The sequence below is a fragment of the Pleurodeles waltl genome, chromosome 10 (genome assembly GCF_031143425.1).
Source record: "Pleurodeles waltl isolate 20211129_DDA chromosome 10, aPleWal1.hap1.20221129, whole genome shotgun sequence".
Taxonomy (NCBI): Eukaryota; Metazoa; Chordata; class Amphibia; order Caudata; family Salamandridae; genus Pleurodeles; species Pleurodeles waltl.
The window spans coordinates 673563562-673582255 of record NC_090449.1 but is presented as its reverse complement, the minus strand read 5'-3'; the positions used below and the strand labels follow the sequence as shown (position 1 = coordinate 673582255).

Sequence of the window (18694 nt, the reverse complement as noted above, 5' to 3'; positions counted from 1 at the left end):
TTAATCAGATCTTGAGAAAGAATTTAGTCCCTAAACATACCATTTTATTCAGTCTTAGTTCAATATATTGATGACTTGATGGTCGTATCAAATACACATAAAGCTTGTATGAGAGATACCATTGCCTTGTTGAACCATTTGGGTGAAAATGGGCATCACGTTTCCTCTTTAAAATTACACTACTGCCAGAAAGAAGTGAAATATTTGGATCATCACATAGAGAAGGGAGCAAGCAAGGTGTTCCAAGAGAAAGTTGCAGCAATCATGTGAATTAATCCACCAGTGGCACCGAGAGATGTCAAAATGTTCCTGAGAGTGGTCGGCTAACGCTGTCAATGGAGTCAAAAGTTTTCAATAATTTCCAAGCGCTTGCAAAAATTGACATACAAAGAGGTTTCTGATCTGGTACCATTTTATAACACTTATTTAAAAGCCTTTACTGAGCTGAGAGAAAGTCTATGCTGAGCCCCAGCTCTGATAATGCCAGATTCCATTAAATGTTTTTTATTGTTTTGCCATGAACCTGATGCTTGTGTAATCTGTGTTTTGATGCAATTACATGGAGGGGTCAACAAACCAGTGGATTATTTTTCTGCCACATTGGTCCCTGTAGCTGTTGCTTTGCCCGGCTGTTTAAAATCAGCGTGACCGTGGGTATCAGCATTGGCCGGTGCAAAGGCATTTTCATGGGTCATCCCCTGACTGTTTTTGTTCCCCACTCTTCCAAGGTTCTTTTGACCAGAACCAAAACCTAAACATCTGACCAATGCACGCTTAACAAGTTATGAGATGCTAATATTGGGTTCACCAAATGTGAACATTAAAACGTGTAGTGCTCCGAACCCAGTAACACTTTTACCCGTGACTGGTGATAATGTGAATTATGAAAATGAAGTGGAACATGACTGTCTCAAAGTGACTGAACTATGTATCAGGCCTGGATCCAAAATTCAAGATATGCCATTAGACAAAAATGACTATGTTATGTTTGTTGATGGCTCCTGTTTGAGAGATAATGAAGGGACACTGAGAGCTGGTTATGCAGTTTGCACAGTCTCAGGAGTGATAGAAGCTTCATGACTTCCAGGAGTCATTGTAGCCCAAGTAGCCAAATTGGTGGCTCTTACTAGAGCATGCTGTGCCTCCAAACAGCTTAAAGTAACCATTTTCACTGATAGTCAATACAGGTTTGGTGTGGTTCACAACTTCAGACAGTTGTGGTCCCAGAGAGGTTTTATGACCTCTTCAGGATCAACAATCCAAAATGGTGAAATAATCTATCAGTTATTGAAAGCACTATGATTACCAGTACAAAATGCAGTTGAGAAATGTGCAACACATCAAAAGTCATGTGATTATATCTCATTGGGCAATCCCTATGCTGATCAAGTAGCCAGATACTGTGGGCTCCATTGCATGTCCTTTAATTAGGAATGGAGCGATGGAAGCAGCACCAATGAGACAAAACAAGGTTTTCTGATGACAGCAGTTGACACTTGGGAAAAGGTTAAGAGATTACAGGAAGAAGGTACTGAAGTGGAATGCAGAGATTGGAGTACAGCAGGTTGCGTTCAGGGAGACAAGAATGACGTTTGGGTTTCAAATGAGGGAAAAGCAGTGTTGCCAAGCAGTTTGTTGCCTTCAGTGGTGAGGTTCTATCAGGGACAGATGCATCTTGGCAGAGATGCAATGGTCGGGATGTTTAAACAGACATGGTACACTTCCAAGTTCAGACTAGTTGCAGAAGCATTGTGTCACAGATGTGTAACGTGCCAGCAGATGAATGTTGGAAAACGCACTGTTGTTAATTTGAGTCACATAGGCAGATCAGGTGGACTATTCAAGAGAATGCAACTAGATTTCATTGAGATGCCTACATGCAGTGGACTGAAGTATGCATTGGTGACAGTGTGTGTCTTCTCACATTGGATAAAATCTTATCCAATACGCAGAAATGGCAGTCTCACTGTTGCAAAGCTGTTGTTGAGAGAGTTGATTCTGAGGTTTGAAGTCCTGGCTTCGTTGGAATTAGACCAAGGTTCTCATTTTAATAATGAGATTATCAAATTGTTTTGTGCAGGATTACAAATTGAGCAAAGATGGCACTGCAGTTACAGATCAAAGGCATCAGGCTGGTCGAGCAGATGAATGGAACTTTAAAAGTCTCGATTGGCAAAGTTGTGTGCTTCTACAACATTAAAATGTCCTGATGTATTGCCACTTGTTCTGAGGAGCATGCGTAGTACTTCTGACAGGTAGACAGAATGGTCCTCACATGAGATTCTCATGGGACGCGCCATGAGACTACCAGCCATGCCTGCAAATGCACTTGTGAACATTACAGATACCTTAGTTCTGGATTATTGCAAAGGAGTAGCTGATGTTGTTCACTTTTTGTCTCATCAGATAGAGGAAGCAACCGTTCAACCACCACAGGAACAGTGTCATGACCTGAGTCCAGGTGAATGAGTCCTCTTAAAAAAAGCATGTTAGGAAGACATGCTTAGAGCTGCATTGGAAAGGGCCGTATCAGTTTGTCCTATTGACTACTACAGCTGCGAAGTGCTCTGGTCTTCCAAACTAGGTTCATGCAAGCCACACAAACAAAGTTCCATGTCCTCTTGAAGATACAGTGGCTGTTCCTCTAGGGTTGGAGTCAGTGAGGTGTCTAGGTTAGCCAAACTGTGAGGACTGGACAGGTGGCCGTTGCAGAGCCTGCACAAACTGGTGAGAGTCTGAGTGCATCAAAGACTGTTGGAGGTGCAGGAGAGCCAAGTCAAAGTCAGCCAACTCCTGCTAGCTCAGCAAACATTACAGCACCAGTAGTGCCTGAAACACAAACTGTGAGAGGAGACCAGTGGTCCTCAAAAAGTCAAGACCAAGTTGCAGGTGTTCTTCCAACAATTGCTGAAGAAGCTGAAGAATCGGATGAAAGTGACGGTGAAAACAGTGCAGCAAGGAGATCAAAGAGAAAAAGGGTTCCATAATGCAGATACTCTGCACCCAAATGGACTTACTTTGTTCCAAATGTATGGGAGAACAGATTTATTGCCTTTTGTTTTGACCATGCGTATTGAGTTAAACATTCTGAAACTTGAAATTGCAATAGAGCTGAATTTTGAAATAACCTTGCCAATTGATGAACAGAGACACTATTTGCCAGAAGTGCTAATCAGGGATTACCAAATGGTAATTTATGAGGGACATTTCCTTTTGAATTCTGTGAGAACCCGTATTAGTGTAACTTGATTAACTTTCTAGAAGGTCAAAAACTGTTGTAAATAAGTGCAAATAGACTTTAAAGTATTTCTGATTCTGCTTTGCTCACGTTCAGAAAATAAATACATTTTAAAAGCCGTTTTACATTCTTTGAGTGTTTATTTTGTTGATTTTTGAATTTAGTGTTTTTAGTCTGACTTCAAACAAGCCATGAATCTGGATCAAGGCAAACGGAATAAATGTAAAGGTGTGTGTGTATTGGGTTAGTAGACAATTAAAGGAGAGCACAGTTACACCAGTGAATGGAAAGACGCATACAAAACAAGCTCAATTGTATGAGGAGAGTTGTCTTCTAATGTATACTACAGATTACTCTATAAATACAATGAAACCATGGATGTGTGTAATTGTTATGTGTGTACGCAGATTCCTTCATCTGTACAGCAAGGGATTACATACCATAGTCTGCCTTTGACATGATATTAGCTGTAGCTTGCTATTAACACATTTGTATATTCAAGAACATATTCATAGTTCTACTCTAATGATGATGTTGTTTTTCCTTTGTGCCTATTAATCAGCATCTGATTAAATAATATTGACATAGTAGGAGGTATCTTTGAACCAATACTACCCTTTGGCACTGCTTCACTCACAAAAATAACCTGACATGCATTCTCACCTTTGTAGATTTCATTAATTAAGTGGATAACAGGAGAATGGTAATGAAACCCAAAACAGCAAAGGGAATAGTTTTACAGGGTTGGCCGAAAGATGCTACACATCTTTCAGGTGGTGATACACAAGGACGCATAGCTTTAGATTGGCAACATGTAGGGAAGCATTGTGTATATAGGCTGCATTCAAAGATTGATACTAAGTTTGTAGGGACTATTAAATGTAGACATGTGGTTTTGTTTAAGAGTGTTGGAATTTTATGATAAACAGACAAGACCCAGTCATACCAGGTGTTTATTTCATTTGTGGGGAAAAAAGGCCTTTCACAAATTGCTGAAAGACTGGTATGTCACATGCTATTTAGGGGTAGTTTTTCAAAAATCTATCATGTAGAAAAATTTGACAATCCAATCTGGAAATCTAATTCCAGAGCAAAGAGAGGAGCTAATGCAGCAGAGATTACAGGTGACATTTTTGGTGCAGTGATTCCATATGTTTGTATGATTCTGAATACCATCGAGATAAAAAAAAGTTGTCAACTATTGTAGACAAGATGTCAACTCATTATGCAGGTGCTATGCTTTTAGTGGACACGGAAATTGTTGCTATGAGATCAATGATTTTGCAAAATCGTCTTGATTTAGACATCTTGTTGGCAAAGGAAGGTGGAGTCTGCAAAATTTTACAGGCCCAACATTGTTGTACTTTTATTCCTGATAACAGTAAGGAGATAATGAGATTCATATCAAACATGCCAAATCTGGAACATGACCTGAAAGATCTGAAGGAGACAAGTGTCTGGGAAACAATAGGTGAAGGATTTTCAAATGGTGGATCATGGTTTGGAGATCTAGGAAAGGGAATTGTGAGAGTGATCCTCAGACCTTTATTGATTGTGACTGTGTGCATTATTGTTGCACTTGGACTTTACAAATCATACAATGTTTGGAAGAAACAAAGAGCTAAGAATAAACAGATGAGGGAAGAAATTGAAATGGAGAGAACAAGAAACAGTTATTATAAGACCCTGAAGAGAATTGAGTATTTCAGAAGACCAAGGCTCTCACGTTCTCAAACAACCAGGCATTGTAAATGAGAGTCTTCATTTGTGATGGTATAAATTGCCGCCAGAGGACGGATTGTTAGAGCAAACATTTTGTGCTTCAGTGGCACAGAAGTCAGCATTAGGTGACTTTATATTCGCATTGAAAGCTTAACTGAGATGCACTAATATGCACTTTAAAGTGTACACGTTTTGTCTCATGGTGACATCGTGCCTGGCATTGGTAGATATCTTGCTTACCATGGCAGATGTCGTACTCAACTGCATTTAATAAAATGTTAACCTGATTTATAGCAATGTTTGAGAAATTATTAATCATTAGACTAAATAATTATGAGTAGAAGTTAATTATGGTTCATGTTGATTTATATGAGTTATTAGTTTAAAGTTATGTGTGTAGTAAAACAAATGCACATCTAAGTCACATCTAATGTAATGCGTTAACAAAGATTGCAAATAATACTGAAATGCTTTGCATATTTTCTGATATATTATTGAGATATATTCATGAGTTTGCATATTGTTCTTGTTTAATTAATGGCTGTATTCATTCATTGAATTTCTCGTATTTGCATAACTATGCCTGATGTTTCTTATTTGCTGTAGTAATGAAAAAGCTGAATTATTTCTTTCTCTTTAACCTATTGCCCCCTCCTTTTTTGTCTTCCCTGGTTTCCTTCTTCTCTCCCTACTCCTTCACTTTCCCACACATAGCCCTCTTGAGTCTCTTCACTATCATACACTGACTTCCATCCATTTGTCGATATTTCCTTAGCAGCTGAAGGATGTTCATAATTAGGCACTGATGGAGGATGGATGCCAATCAAGGATTATTAGAAAAGGCTCAGAAGAAACAGAATGTTAAAGGCCTTTAGATGTTTTATTGAAATGCATACTATGGGATTGCTAGAGCAAGCCCCTGACCACTAGTAAGGGAACCCCTGGACCCCTACACTCTTTGAATGATATATCTCATTTTGATATATCATATAAAGAGCCGGCTTCCTACATGTTTGAAGTCATTGTTCCCAAAATTTCTCATGAGAGTAATCCCCCCTCCCCTTACACATGAGGAAATTGGACTCATTGTCTTCATCAGATGCACTGCAAATCGGGGATTACATCAGTTTTTGGGTTGTCCATGCAAGCAGTTGGTGGTGGTAGTGAGGTGCGCCCACATTAGAAAAACTTTAGGCATCTAAGCCTATTCTCTTATAATTAACCACTGGTATCTAGTTTGTGTTTATGATGATGTCTGTGATGTCAGAGGCATGTAGAACTATGAAACCTTCATTGATAAACATTAGCAGGAGGGTATGTTGTGTTGGTCACACAAGAATGCCGGGAAGCACGATGTCGATAATATTCTGTGAAGCGAGAGACCTAAGTGTGTGGATAATCTGTGTTGAGATAAAGTGTGGTGTAAGGTTTGTAAGATAGGTAACTTTAGAGTATTGTATTTCAATCTATAGCCATAAAACCATGAGCAGTCCCATGCATCATAAGCAGCTTAAACATATTTGAGCACCACTACTGCTATGTTGAGCATCATTATGTTAAATGAACAGCTGAGATGGCAGGATGTTTGGTTCATTAATCATTCTGTTTTACCAGCACTTCAGAATCTTCGAAGAGCATTCTAGGATATTTGTGCCCCATGTACATGTATTAAAAGTACTTTGGCACATGGTGGCTGCACCAGTACGTATGATTTTGCCTGCATGAAAATAAAATAACACCATCTTTTAGCAAATTGTAATAAATATTTTAAAACAAAATAACAAAAATCCAATCAGTAGAGCCAGAGATATTCAATTTTGAAGATTTAAAAGTAAGTAGCACCAAAAGGCACAAAGTGCCAACCATTGAAATTTGGTTGTGCTAGACGGGTACAAAGTCACAGGTTCAGGCTGACCGTGATGGAGTGCAGGCCATCTAGAGGGACCCAGTTAGATCCACTAGTCAAGAGTACCTAAAGTTCTGGTTGAGAAGAGTTGCAGACTCCTGTGTTGAGGATGTGTTGCATAACGGAGGCAATGCGAAGTCCTGGTCAGAGATGCATTGTGCTGCGAAAGTCCTGAGGAGCTACGAAGGTGTGATGCGACGTTTTGTGTAATCTTTGAGGAGGCTGTTGATGAGGGGGCTTCTGATGTGAAGTCCTGTGTTGAGGATGCATCAAGCACAGGCTGGTTCTGAAGAAGCTGCAGGGCGTGTGATGCAGAGAACCACATCGTCTTTGAGACTGCCGTTGATGAGGGGCTCGAGATGCAAGGGCCTGCTTTGGTGTTGCATCATGCTGCAATGGTTCAGATGAGGCTGGGAGAGGGATGCAAAATCCTTGTGCTGGGAAAGTCTGTACAGCAGAGGAAATGCTTCAGTTCTGCTCAGGGTTGCACTACACAGCAGAGGAGATGCGCTGGCTATGCTGGGTCCACAAATGGTCTGGCAGAGGACCTTCAGGCCCACCTCCATGGGTCCTGGACTAGGGTGGCACCACTTGGCAGGGTGGGACTCATGGATGGCAGAGTCCAAAGAGTGCATTGGAGTCTGTGCTGTTTCTCCAACACGGCTGTGCAACACAGCATGGTTGGGGAAACCTAAGTGTGCAGGTCAGTTTGGCTGGCCTAAGACGGCCGGCCAAGCTGACATGCGCACTTAAGTGCACTCACTCCTCTCCTCCTCCCCCCTCCCATGGCCCAGCCATGCTCCTCCCTGCACATGCTGGCTCAGCCAGAAGCTGAAAAAATAAAAGAATGAAAAAATATTTGTTTACTGGGGCAATGATCCTTCGCCATTGCAGAAGAGCCGCCCCTGAAGAAAGGTTGATGGATGGCTTATTTTCTGTGTTCTCCCATATAAACAAAGCCTGCTTAAAATTCACACCCCGCACGTTCATATTGTTAAAGCTGAGCAACAGTTGAACTTTTCATGAAGAGTGTGAAAAGCACATTAGTTCACACAATCCTATGTCCTGAGCAGTAATCCATTTGTGGATATATATTTTTATAAAAAGCATTAAAATGGCATCCTAAGTCAAGGGAAGCCAGCAATATAAATATAAAAGTAGTGTCCTGTCTTCCTTTTCACACCACAAGATAATTTTTAGAAAGCCTTTTTTATAACATACAGGGGTTGACTTTTTAACATTTTGCGCTGTTAGTATCACAAAAGTGACGCTAATCAGAACATTTGTTTTTACTAATTTACTTTCCAGTGCATAACTTGTTTCATGGGTGGGACATGGGCATTCCCATGCAACCATGCTTGCCTTTTGAGGCAAAACCCTATCTACTAACAATAGTAGTCAGTGTTTTGCACCAAAAATTAACATCATTTGAAAGGAGGCGTTAAAAAGAGAAATATTTTCATTTCTCCTTTCTTTTCCGACTTTGCATGCGTACTGCACTGTGCAGCAAACATACAAAGCATGAAATGTTTTAAAGGGTGTCTAAGCATAGTATTTTGTACTGGAAAGGTGTCCTCCCAGTACAAAAACCATGCTAGAATCACGTCCACACCCTTGCCTAATGTCAGCGCTGGCGCTAGGGTTAGGGAAGGAGAGTGTCATATCTCTATCTATAAGGTGCTCTCCTGCTCCTTACCTGTCACTCCACACAGTGCAGCATTTTTGGCTGCTGCGCTGAGTTCTGTGCCCTTTTTGTAAACCTGGGCCATAGTGTTAGATTGATTGTGGATTGAGTGTGATGTTGATTAATTAACAGTGACTCTGCATTCTTCACATTTAACAACTTTGGCCATATGTGCAGTACACATGACAAACTGATATATTCCATGGTTGCCTTATGGCACCATCGGTAGGGCTCAGAGGTATTCTTGAATGTTTTAAACTTCATATTAAGAAACATACAATTGATAACTGTAATTAATTGCGGTGACATAACCTATTGTACTACATTGAAACAACCGTTGAAGAAATAACTGTTTTCAGCTTTAAAGAATCTCTAGATTTTTAAATGCTTTTTATGTGAATTACATGCAAAATCTTTTCATGGCTTGCTCAAGATGTGTCTCTTCGTGCCATGTCAGACCATTGGCTTGGCTCTCATGATTTTTTTTAACTTGTCTATCCCTAATCACATATACATGTAACAAAAAGCTCGTGTTAATGCCTACATCCCATGCATACATCTTTACAGATGTTGGAGAGCCGTTTTGCCTCTTCAATCCCTTGACATAGTAAAAGACAGTATCACAATTCTGACACCTTGCTCGTGTCTTCATCACAGTCCCCTAGCGCCTAGCATTTTTTTTTTTTTACTAGATCGAGGTCTACCTAAAAATGTCTTTCCTTTGGGCTCACAATTCGTGTTACATAGGGCTCCATTGAAGATTCTCAGTAGTCAACACTAGTCTTTCAATTGTTGTTAATCTCCTCCACTCTAACCTAATCGTATGGATCAGTATTTAATAAGAGTAAGATATAACTTTTTCTTCAGGCTTTTCCTTTTGAAATGTCATGCTGTTTAATTTCAGTGCAGTGCAACGATAATAGCGAGTTTTGGTTTCTGATTCAGCGTTACATGCCACAATACTGCCATTTCTAAGCACTGTAAATGACAAGTATTATTAATACCCTGTTTTATTATACTGTACTTACGGTATTTTCAAGGTCAGAAGTTTAAGTCTACATTATCAGAATTTCAGATCACGGTCTGCTCATCAACTTGTACGTCAGCATCTACCTCTCAAGTCAGTGAGCCCTCCTGAAAATTTGTCAGCATTAGAGAGTACTTCTGAAGCAGTTTTTGCATAATTGTTATTCAATCTTATTGCTGTTGTTACTTGAAATTTGTATAGCATTCTGCTGCCGTTTGTGTGACTTTGTAATCCTGCATCTGCTGTCACTCACATAGCGGTTTATCACATTATCCTTGAATGTGCACAGAGGCGCGGAAAGTGTGCTCACAAGATAATGTAGAATAATTAAAGGGAATATTACTTAGAGTTCCAATATTTGGATGCAACACGACCCAGCGACATACTTTTAACGAATGACACTCTATCAAATCACTTTTCCAAGAAATTTCTGACAATGAGCATTTTGTCTTTGTAAATAATAAAGAAAACGGCGATTATGGCCTTTTCACTAGATGCTTATGTGTTATCGCAAAAATGTTGTTTAGACTCAGCATCTAGCCCGCGTATATCAAAATCGATGTGGATTTGACTACCTTATAAGAGATTATAAGAAAAGAAGCTTCAGATTTCCTTCGACATCTGTTATCCAGTCTTATTTACTGCTACATTTTTAATTTTGCCCCTTGTTCTTTTACCAAACGCAGGTTGAAAAAAACGTGAAATGTTGCTGTGTTCTGTCATCTAGTGGTTATTCAGAGAAGTTCATTGTAGTTTCCATTTTGCCCACAAAGATCTCTTATTCACCAACTCGCTCATTTTATACAAACCATTTCATTTGTACCAGCCTATGTCACCACATATAATAACTGGCGGAAGTCTACTATTCACCCAGGGATCTTTTTTGTCACTCAAAGACTAAACCTGGGTCCCCAATTTAGTAAACTAAAATAACAGTACCTATGGCATTTCATATTTCTTTTACCACAAAAAGGCGGAAATTCGATCTGAAATCATATATCGCCTTTTTGTTTGTACTGCTTCTGATTTCCAGACTTGTGTTCCTGCGACATACTGCTTGCTTTTGTTTGTTTCTTTCTTTGTATGTATGTGGTTAAGCAAATAAATAGCAAGATCCATAATTCTACACTTGGGACAAGGCAGAATATTGAGAAAGCACAAGGGCTTCGGGGAAAAGTGAGAATATTTATTGAGAGGGAAAGGATAGGGTCTTCAGCCCAGACCCTTTTAAGCCAGAGTAGTAGGAGGACAAGACCAGCAGTTTTTCTAAAGAAACAATAAAGAAAAGAATGAATGTGGCCTTTTTACTAAATGCATGTGTATTGCATGTGTGTTCTCGCAGAACTGTTGTACAGGTTCAGAATCTATCCCACGTTTATAAAAGCATATGTGAATTAGAGCACCTTCCAAAACATTATGAAAAACGTGGCACGAGATTGCCTCCGAACTCTTTTTTTCCAGTCTCGCTTACTACCAGTGAAATTTTAATCTTGCCACTGTTAGGGCCAGATTTAAGAAAAGTGGTGCTGCACCCAGTCCACTGCCACTTGTCTTTCACCCCTTAGCACCCCCTACCTCCACCATGTGTTCGCCGTATCTAAGATATGTTTGGGAACTAGCATCAAACTTTTTGACACTAATTTGGAGCTTTGTAGGATTAGCGTCAAAATTGTTTATGCTAATCCTGCAAAGCCCATTTAGGCCCATTGTAAACAATGGTGCGCGTCCTTTAAACAACTGCTCTGAGCAGGCATTGAAAGGGGCGAAAAAAATGATGCAAAGAAAAATCTCTTAGATTTCTGTGCATCACATTTTCAGCCCCCATAACGGGGCAACATCCTCTTTTCATACATTATGCTTGGTGCAGGCATAATAGAGCGCAAAGGGTTACAAAGTGGCGCAGTTCACGCATTGCACCACTTTGTAAATTTGGCGCTGTAATTTTGGCCTCGTTGGTCCACATTAGCATCAAAACAATTACGCTAATGTGGCACAAGAAGCCCCTCAGGGCTCCTAAATAAGCCCCTCAGTTTCCAGAAGTCGGTTTGAGAAACATTTTCAAATATTGCTGTGTTTCGCCATCTAGTGGTTATTTGGATCATGCACTGTAGTTTTCTTCTGCACACAGTTACTTGCTTTACCAGTATACTCATTTTACACAATCCCATTTATTTTACCAGCTTACGCCACCACATGTAATAAATAACTGGTTGAATACTATTACCCACCCGATAGGGTTTTTATGTCACCCAAAGACCAAATCCGGGTCCAGATGTTAATAAACCAAAATAACAGTACCTATGGCATGTGAGGCTTCTTTTAATACAAAGGGTCAGACATTGGATCTGAAACCATATATCGTTTTTAGGGTCGAGCCTGCGTTGCATGCGCTCGCGCATGCGTATCGCAGCGTGACGCTTTAGTATTTAGAAAAGGGCTCGGAGCCCTGTTAACTTCACGTCAGTGTTTTTTATTGGTTCGTGGGCTTGCCTAATAAAATCTGCTTGCTTTCATTAGTCGAAGGCACACATACGTCATGCCTTTTCCGGTGGCTAGCCCTCCTCGAGCGCAGCGACCAAGTACAGAAAATATGCGAGGCTCGCTGTTTTCTTTCGGGCTCGTGGACTTCTTTTTCTCTAATTTACGAGCGCGATCTCCCTTGGCAGAAGTCGAGCGCTTTACATAGTTAATTTCACTTTTTCGGGTTATGTACATAAATGCACTTTTGCCTGATAGGTGAAAAGTCGGGTTAGGAGTTTACAATGTGATCAGCTCTAACATGAGCAAACGCTTTTATGTGTGGTTAAGAAAATAAGCAACACGATCCACTATTCATGCCTGTTTTTCTAAATTATGGTCCTTGTGTGTCTGTTTAGCCACCACATTCTCAGGCAATGTGACATCTCAAATCTACAATGAACCATCTACCTTAACATTTCACACCTTTACCCTGTCTGAGTGCTGCTTACGGGCGCACAAAACGTTGTTTAAATCACTTTCAGCCTAGGGTTATGGGTGCCCCGAAACGGAACAAATCTGAATTGAATTACCCATTTCCTGATAATTCTAGCCCACGTAAGTCCAACAAATGCCAATTTTTGTGTTAAACTGTAACAGGGCCAAACAAAACAGTTGAACAATGTCTTCGCGGGACCCCAAAATTCCTTAACTTGACACCGAGGTAGAGTCAGTGGTAAAGGGAGGTAGCAAGGAAGAGAGAATGAAAGGGTGAGATAGCGAACTAGAATAGACAGGGCGCAACTAGAGAGAAAGTTCATTTTCCTTTCCCAGGGGAACAATCTTGCCTATGCCTTGAAACATCTGTGTTTTAAATAAGTACATGATATTACAATAGCTGTTATGGCTCTTTCTCAGTTATCTAGAATGCCAAGCTGTACATCTCAGTTTGAAAGTATGTTTTGCTTATAATGAAATAGCTACCACTTCACATACCAGAAAATGTTTTTTCCCTTCAGTGTATCTTGTGCAGGGCCACTAGAATTATGCGGCAAGGGGGGGCCAAATTATGCGGTTGGGGTGACTAAATTATGCAGCACCAAAAGGCGTTATACGGAATAATGCAGCACATTTAATAATAGTACTACTTCATTATTTTGTCATTTTTACACCTTGTAACAGTGTATGAGAAGATAGTTCACCTCAATTAGTACAGATTTAACACTCGAATACTGCAATAAGTAACTGAAAGATGACCAGCCAACCACTGCGAAAAGCCTTCTGGGGCGCAGGAACCGGACTCGCTTTTGATCCGTTTTTTGTAACTTTTGATCAGATTAAGCCAGAAGCAAACTCGTTTCTGTTAAAATCTACAGTCTATGCTGCAGATGATGGACTATGTATCAAGTCCATAATTATGCGAAAATCGCCACGGCTGCAGAATGCAACGGTCAAGAGCTGGGAGTGTGCCCAGAAGGCTTGTTCTTGAGTAGGAGTAGCTCAACACATTTCCTTCAGAAAGCAGTGAGAGGGAAAGGGCAGGGCCTTGAGATCAGGTATTAACCATTTTATCTCGCATGATAGGAGGGCCATACTGGCAGTTTCTATACTCGTTCTACCATAAGCAGATATTTACCCTCCCTAATTGGCAGTGGAGACAGCCAGAACTTTGTCTGCCAAGTGATTTCTTTACGTTTTATGGCTTCGGTGAAATTAGCTATAGGATGTATAGTAAAACGCTTTGCTGAGTTGACCTGACTTCACCCGACCAATGTGGGTGCCACCCAAAATTGCCTGAACCTGCTTTAAGGTCATGCACGTAAGTGCAATTGTAACTGCATTTATGTAGCTTACTACCCCTGACGAAGCGCTGAAGCACTTTGCAGCAAGTACCATGCTACTCCTGAATCCAAGGATAGAGGTAGTTTGACAGTCGACTAATAAAACGTCTTTACTTCTTTTCCTTTGTCTGTTAGGCAGTTTATGCTACTGAAACCTCATGCATGTACTCCAGTTTTAGGAAGGAAATGGATTAAACTAAGTACATTTATAGAGAAAAATGTGAGTTGTTAGAGGGATTGGTAATGTTAGCTGCAAGAGCGATAGATTCAGAGAGGTTTGAAATGCAGGCTGAAAGTTTTGGGATAAAGAAAAAAACAAGATTTAGACCGGGAAATGGGAGTGCATGCAATTTTATTTACAAAGATAAACCCACATACATAACATATGTACATACACATAGAATATTTACTTACTCAGACATACACATGCATGTGTTAACACGTCCTTCTATGATAATTTACTACACATCAGGACTCGTTTTAGGACAATGAATCTCCAAGGTTTGGGTCAGCACTCAGGTTCAGTCTTCGTCTTCAGGACATCAGTTGAATCGCCATCAGTATCTCAGGTCCGGGGAAAAGGGGCACTTCCCTCATAAGGAGGTAACGTGTAAAGGGGTAGACTAAGGACAAGGATGGTTCTAAGTAAAATCAGCAAAGACACTAGGCAAAGTGACAAAGTCTCTGGGTCATATCAAGTCGTATCAGCATCTCCCTAACTAACTAACTTATTTCCGTGTGTCAAGAGGTTTTATCCCTTTTTCTTTGTACATTCCCCTAAAATTTGATTGGACATTTATTGCACCTCACTATCTTTAGCCAATTAAAAAACAGATTATGCCATTAATCTTTCACCCCACATTAGTTCTCAGACTTTTTATTGGTCCATATGATTGACGTCTTCAGAGGTAGCACGTCCGGTATGATTTCATCCTTCTGTAATTCTTTGCACATCTTCAGTCAGTAGCTCCATTGTCTGTACCGGTTTGAACGACCTTGTACATTATACTAATCAACACTGTTGCATTTTAACCAGTACATTTTCTACCAGCAATATGAATTTCATGAGAACGGATCTACGATAGTTACATTCAGCTTCTAGTTTGAAGAAAAACAAGAGTTCGTGTCCTTTTGCGAGTCAGCACACTGCACGTTAGAAAAACACATTTAATATGAGAGCCAGGCAGCGAGTCCTCGACTCATGCTAACTAAGGCCTACGGGATTTATTTAGCGAAATTCTAATAACATAATCATTCATAATTAGTACAAAACCATTCTTTAACAGAACATTAGTCATTTTCATTAGTCCCCGTATACATTGGCGGCCACTCCCCGTGGTCACATTTCAAGTGCACGTTTGGCAAAATATACTAATAAAATTTCTATGTAGCGTTATCACACATTAGTTCATAAACATTTCATGTTAATATAGATTTTAAAAGTTACGCTCTCTCAGTCCCTCCCCTGATGACCCCAGTCATCACACAAACCTTTCCCTTTCAACCTTTCATTTTTTATTTTTCACTTTGCGCATAATGCGCATTTCAACATCTTGACCTTTGTGTGAACTCTCCCAAATTTCATTAAAAATGTTCTCCGTTTCTTTTTCTTCGTTTCTTTTATTTCTTCTGGTACAATTTCTTCTAATTCTTTCATTAATTTTACATGCTCCCCATAAGCCTAATAAACAGATCAAGACAATTAATAGACCCCCTAATATTTTTGCAATCACCCCATTCCAAATATTACTAAACTAGCTCCCTACTCTGGCAATTCCTTTTCCAACCTTCTCCCAAACTCCAGGTTCCTTCAAATATTTCAAATCTGCACCATCGCTTGTTACGTTAGTAAGCATACCTCTAATCTTTTTACCATTATCCAGAATAAACGAGCAGCAATGACGCTCGTTAAGCATCTTACAGACTCCGCCGCTCTTTGCTAAAAGAATGTCTAAAGCAAAATGATTTTGAAGAGTCATAGCTCTTTCCGCAGCAAGTTCAGTATCCATCAGGAGTACAGCCCCTGTAAAATTTGTCAGCATGTTATCCACAATAGTAGACAACTTTCGAATCTTTATGGAGTTTAAGATAACCCCTACTGAAGGAATTATGGCTCCAAATATGTCACCAACGACAGCAGCCGCTGTCTCTCGTTTCTGTCTAGTATGTTGTAATTCAGACATTTTAGGTATTTGCTTTAAGTCATCAATCTGGTAAATCTTTGGGAAAACTATCCCCAAATAACATGTCCCATACCACCCCTTAGGGAGACGGTAATAAGCATTAAGTCCACATATATAATAGATCCCAGGGATCACTGGATCCTGTCCATTTAACAGGAATGTCCATTTACTCTGAAACAAAAACACATGCCTGCATTCACTCGTTCCCACAAATAAAGTGTCATGATCAGATTTCGGCCTATATATACAAAGCCTTCCTACATGTAATGCGTCTATAGCCAATTTGCCCTGCGCCTTAATTGCAGTGTAAGCATAATCATTTGCATATGTGCGTTTCTCTAACCCTTTTTCTAGCCTTTCTTTCAGTGCTTTGCGTATATCATCAGTGTGATCTAAGAAGCTTTTCTCCACAGGTGTTAGTAGACAGGTCAAATTATTGCGATGTGCATAAGCTGTCCCAAATGTCAGTGTCGGCTCAAAGAAACCTCTCACTAATTTTACACTATGCTCCTTAGCTAATTTGTTTAGAAACTCAATCACAGGCACAAAAGAAAACACTACATCTAAATTTGAATACAAATATTGCACATGTTCCTGGTCATAGAATCTTGTTAGTAGCAAACTACAACTTATCCTGTAGGTTAAAGGCAGACTGTGATAAGTGACCCCCTCTTGTACTGATGAAGGAATCTTCGTGCACACATAACAGTTTCTCGCATCCATTGTGTCAACATACTCATTCAATAAGCGATTGAAAACGTTAGTTGAAAGTTCCCCCTTTGAATTAGTTCCCTCATGCAAATATTTTGTATCCTGCTCGAACTTCTCCCACGGTGTTAGTGTAGCAGTCTCAGGTTTTGAAGCATTGTTAGTCTCTTTCTTATCCAACCATGGCATTCCCACAATCACACCCACAATTATTATCGCACACACAATACCTAATATAACACTTAGCCAACCACACACTTTACCTTTTTTGCTACTACCTCTAGTGTAAGCCATGGTCTGTAAAGAATCAGTTAGTAGAGCAACTCAAACAAACAACTTGAGGATGATTTAAAAGCTCCTTTTTTTTCTTGATGCAAGTCTCTCTCTCTCTCTCTGTGTATTTACAGCGTTTCACTCACCCAGGACCCTTTTGTCAAATCAGGTTAGCAGCTTGTCATAATCAGGTTTTCAGTGTCAATTCAGGTTATTAGTGTCGCATCCGGTAATTTTCCGTCTCTTTTTTCAGCCTTTCCGCTTTCAATTTCAATTTCAATTTCAATTATAACGCAGACTTTTTCTCTAGTTGACTTCAGGTGCCGTAATATTGGCCTGGTACCTCTCGATCAAAACAGAATGCTAAGAATTCTTGTTGCCATTCAGATGTTGTTGCATATGCCCATTAAGGACCTGCGTACCTTCTGTTTGCGACTCTTTTTCTTTTTAGTCTGCGTTCACTCTGCAACTCTCCTTCACTAAGATCCTCCCTTCTGGTTGTATTAATTTCTTCCTCTATTGTTTCACCTGGAACAACCTTTTTCCTTGCCACTTGTTTCTTTGGCCAGTTATCACCTTTATGCGTTTTCTTCCTGCTTGGCCTTTCAGCACGCTGAACAGCACCCTCCTCTTGTGCTATGGTGTTTTCTCTTGACGGACCTGCATTTGGCTCAGGAAGTGTCTGTGTGCTTTGATTTCCTTCTGTTCTTTCCCCCTCGTCTTCTGGGTCTGTAACGGGTTCAAGTTCTAACCCGTATCCGTCTGCTTCTGGGAAAACCTCTCCTTGTTGCGGTTCTCCTGCTGCCTCTACTGAGATAGGCTTACCGTCGCCTCTCTCAAACTTGTTTACTGTTTGAGGGACTAAGACATCCTCAGTGGGCTACGTGTAGGGAATGCTTCGATCCAGTGACTGAAAACACACACAATCACCAACACGTGCTTCAAGCCTCCATACACAGGCATCTCAATGAAATCCATCTGCATCTTCCTAAACGGACCTCCAGCTCTCCCTATGTGGCTCAAAGTCACCACAGTCCCTTTTTTTCCTGCATTCATCTGTTGACAGATGATGCACCTGTGACAGGTAACCTCTGCGGCTTGTCTGAATTTCTGATTAAACCAATCGATTTTGAACAATCTGATCATTGCGTCTCTCCCAAGATGTGCCTGTCCATGATAAAGCCTTGCAAATTGTGATAAAAGACTGTTTGGCAAAATCAGTTTCCCCTCCTCTGACACCCACAAGTCGTCAGCTCTCTGTACACATTGCATTCTCTGCCAGGAGCGTTTTTCTTCTCCGCTAGCACAGCCCTGCAGTGATTTGAGCTCATCTAATGTGTCAACAGCTCTTAATGCAAAATTTAAGCACGTTTTATTTTCAGTTTGCGGTAACAATTCCCACTGATCCTTGAACGATATACAGTTCATTGCGCAAAACCTTGCGACTTGATCTGCATAGCCGTTTCCCATTGATACAAAGTCCTGTGACTTAACGTCAACACTGCATTTCACCACAGAAATTTCAAGAGGCAACTGAATCGCATGCAACAAATCCTTAATCTGTTTGCCATTTTTCACTGGTGAACCAGAAGAGGTCATAAAACCCCTCTGTGACCACAATTGGCCAAAATCATGTACAATGCCAAATCCGTACC

At 40.3% G+C, this 18694-nt stretch overlaps 1 pseudogene; it reads left to right on the top strand.

Annotated features, from left to right (window-relative positions):
• Window positions 1-18694, top strand: part of LOC138262446 (translin-like) — a 59492-nt pseudogene that overhangs the window by 31985 nt on the left and 8813 nt on the right.